Raw genomic sequence first — 4,281 nt, 5'->3', positions numbered from 1 at the left:
ATATATTCCTGTTCAAACTGACTTTTGAATCGCTCCCATAAACATGCTAAAAATGATCATGCGTGATCATCTGCATTCAATTGCAGTCATTCAAAGAATTGCGACTTACTAATTGTGATATTGAAAAATAAAGGTGATCAGCATATTATAACTCTTCGAACCCATTCACAATATGTATTGTTATCGATGTTTGGCATAAAAAAGAAACACTTAGTGGGTTGCACAGCATTATACAAGAGCATTGTTTCATTAAAATACATATACAAATCCTGAAAAACTATTTAAAAATTGGTGGGAATTATACGAATATGACTTACGAAATCAATTTAAAAACATTTTTTGAAATATTTTGTGATTAAGCTTTTTTTATCTGTCAATAGACACCAATTGGGGATTTGAGGGTACGACATAACCCAGAAGGGTGTAAACCCGAGATGCTTATAACCCGTACAACAGCACATCGAAAAGATGTTTATAGACCGATCCAAAAATATACGGAGTCATTTCTTTGATTTTAACATGACGCGTTATATCATTTCGGTAAAGGAACATAATATATTTGTTCAGGAGCGTACCCAATTAGTTAATATAAGTAGTAATGGTAAACGTGCCTTCCAAATATTTAATAGTCTTACTCTTTTGATGCAAGTCCAAGGTCTTCTCTGACATGTACTGATGACATCGGGAAGGAAGGCCAAGACCACGTAAGTCTGGTAGTTGTTCTCCAGGCAGACAGAGTTCCGTACGTTTGGGTGAGCTTGACGGCATCTAGTGTTGCATAATTCTCTGTGGAGTAAGACACGTTAAAACGTACTGGCAATTGTCTTTGTTTTCTTAAATGTTTTTTCAACGCACAATTACATGTAATTGTAAAGGTAGAGATACTTTATCAACCTATATGCTTTGTATGGTTTTGATTTCTATTATATAAATAACTTTAGATGCGTTGCATGTTGTTTTGTTTCATCTCTGATTGCATTACATTATTGTGTTATTTTTCATATTGTATATGTATATGTTTGCAATTTTAAAATAAAATGTGTTGAAAAAAGACACGTTAAAACCATCAGTTGACATTTGTGTTTGCATACATACTTTAAACAAACGGGTATAATTTTGAACGTAATTGTTTTTTTTATAACATACACGTTTTGATACAACATTAGAAGGAGGCCGTTGCGCCAATGCTTAGTAATTTTAATAAAGACAAGTACAGACCTTTAAAAAAATCATATTACTAACACGTATTACTTTTGTTATTCTTAATAATCGACTTCACTTATATCTGTATTATTTCAAAATGCATGTATTTAATTACGCAAAAATGTACTGTGCGAGATAATCTTATTTAAAAAAATACCCCGATCATTATAGTATTCATCTTCTTCAAATACACTGACTATCTGATTGGTTGACTATATTATTTAGAGTAAAAATCCAAGTATACAACACATATTAAAATGCGCATGGCATATTCAGTTTATTCCTATTTATATACTCATAGCTGCCTTAGTAACTTTAGAAATTATAAATTCAAGCGTCAATAGAAATGATGCACTTTAGACTTCATTAGACGTACGTTCTGCATTTGACCGCTCGGATCATTTGCCATCACGGATTTAGGACTCAGCACATTCCTTCAACCGGATGGTTGAACCGGCCAAGCCAGTAAACATCGTAAGGACATGCGATCTCCCAATAGAACCTCCTATTGTTGCTGAATGTAATTTAAAACGATTACAAACTTCCATTTTATATTCTGTAAACGGAATCATAGGATCGCTTATGTAAACGCAGCTTCAGAAATGTAAAATATGATAATGAAGGATAACTAATATAAATACAATTAAGAGCTTTAATGTCCACATGCTGAATTTTGTTGTAGACTTAATGCTCAATTTTTGAACTCACATGATCCATTTGGAAACAAATATGGGAAACAAAAACATATCTTGGCTAACGCATTTTTGTTACTAGACGATGTTCTCTGGTGCAGTGCATCGGCTTTGTATGCTCGAGTACCTAGACGCCAGTTCGGAAGGAGCTCTAGTTTGCCTCAACCCTCTCCTTATGTACTGCCACCTGCAAGCAGGAAGGACAAACCTCTGTGGCTGGCCGGGCCTGATAGCTAAGTTGAATATCCTAACGATTATAAACTTCCGATCGTGATAGTGAGTTGCAATTCTAGACCTTGTGTTAGGATTGGTCATTGAATTAAAATAAAACGAGCATGCCCCTCCATCTGACTCAATGACATCATTAACGAGGGACGACACATAACTGGGATTGTCAGACCAATAATTTGCATACAAAAAGCGCAATGTGTGAAACAAAAGATTTGCAATCAAATTTATATGCGCCACATCGTGCGAAAATGGATACAGTGGAACTCCACTGAACCAAATTATTTTGCGCCCATCTAAAAATACCGGTTAAAAGAGGATTCTGGTTTACAGGAGAAATATTATATTGAGATTCTTAAAGTTAACTGCCTTGATTTTCTTTAAAAGAACACGTACTTTCAACATATCTTTTAGTGTATCAATCAGTTATGTTGCATATCTTAACAAGAATTCTTACGAAAGATGTATCATTACATTTTTTACACTATGACAAGACCACACTTATGTCCTTGAAGCGCTCACCTGAGTTTAATGTACAGCAATCGTCAACGAATTAACCTTTCGACTAAGTATTTGACCCCATGTTATACAGATTCGAAAAAGGCAGAGGAATTGTCAAGATAAACATTCTAATCAAGATCCATCAATGTTGAGACATAAATGTGGTTTCATATAGTGGTTACTAGGTTTTTCTAAGATTAAACATCGTAATTTAGCTTTTTGACCCATGTGACCCAGATTCGACCTTTTAATCAACACAAAAGAACAACATCTATGAAATGAATATTCGTTATTAGGCTGTTCATATGATTAGTTTAAGCACTCCTTTTGATGGTTAAAATTGTCTCAACTGCGCGCGTCTTAAATCCGCAATTCACAAGTTGTCGACACTAGGTCTTACATGCAATAAACAACTCACTGAACAGTTAAGAAGGGTTTAATCACGTTTAATATGACCTAATTTTAATTTGCAGTGTGACCGGAATCCTGAATTAAATGGATATCGGGTTTGAATATATTTTGTATGCTTGTTTATAAACGAAAGAACGTCCGAACACATTGTCCGTTTTAGCGAGGGTTCCGGCTTAGAGAGGATCCGGTTTGATATGATTCGGTTTAGAGAGGATCCGGCTTAGAGAGGATCCGGTTTAGAGAGGATCCGGCTTAGAGAGGATCCGGCTTAGAGATGATCCAGCTTAGAGAGGATCCGGCTTAGAGAGGATCCGGTTTAGAAAGGATCCGGTTTGAAGGGTCTCCACTGTATTCTGACTCAGCGTAATTTCCGGCCTGAGCCTTCGCGGAGTCTGGTCAGGAGCTACAATTGACTACCAAGTAACGACGCGATTCATATTGAGATTCATTTTGTTTAATTGAAGGCACTTTTACCTCTTATCATAAAATCGCAGATTCCAGTCTTGTGAACGCACGTACATACATATTATCCGCGTCGTGCGAAATTTAGCTTTTTAAAAATTCCGAACAGTTTGGCTCCAGATATACCTCTACATCTGTTCACTCTGATGAGGAGTCATTATGTTCGCTAATTAGACCGCGAAATCTTGCTGACTTAATAGCGGAGAGGGTAGCTCTTTACATGACTGCGCCAATACGCAGGTTGGTCTCAAGCAAAACTAACCGCGTGTGGCATAATACATAGGGCGCGTATCATACGACCAAACATCATCCCTAAAATTTTCTTTTATGAAACAGCGGTGGATGACTTAAAAAGCGATGCATACCATTCCGTGTCGATGACCGCACCATCCCAGTCGGTAATATCCGTTGTGTGGGTTGGCAATGGGTAGAACGGCTTGGTGTCTATGGGATCCGCAGGTTTGATTCCAGCAGCGATACTGCTTTTGACTGGAGGGGCAACTTGCGTTTTGACGGATGCCTCAAAAGCAGCTAACAAAACTATCCGCCACTGAAAACAACGTTATTTTGTGTGATAAACAATTCGTGAAATGTAATTTATATCTCTACAATACGTGCATTTAGTTTTGAAATGTTCTGAACATTGAAGATTTTTATATGTAATATTCACTATAGGAATAATGAAACCCCGGACAAACTAGCACGTAAGCAATCATTGTCAATACACGCTAGCATTTGATTGAAGGCAGGCAGCAAGTGGTCAATTGCCTACACAATACGGAAC

The 4,281-nt window shown here is 36.8% G+C and overlaps 1 long non-coding RNA gene across 1 annotated transcript; it reads right to left on the bottom strand.

Annotated features, from left to right (window-relative positions):
* Positions 1-747: 747 nt before the first annotated feature.
* On the bottom strand, positions 748-3,992 carry LOC127878127 (uncharacterized). The gene is made up of 3 exons (XR_008048745.1): positions 3,863-3,992; positions 2,023-2,082; positions 748-786 (listed from the first exon to the last, which is right to left on the bottom strand). It is a non-coding gene; the product is annotated as an uncharacterized LOC127878127 (long non-coding RNA).
* Between the last annotated feature and the right edge of the window lie 289 nt (positions 3,993-4,281).

This window comes from Dreissena polymorpha, chromosome 4 (genome assembly GCF_020536995.1).
Source record: "Dreissena polymorpha isolate Duluth1 chromosome 4, UMN_Dpol_1.0, whole genome shotgun sequence".
Lineage (NCBI taxonomy): Eukaryota > Metazoa > Mollusca > Bivalvia > Myida > Dreissenidae > Dreissena > Dreissena polymorpha.
Note: the sequence above shows the minus strand (reverse complement) of the source record. Positions and strands in the feature narration are given on the sequence as shown.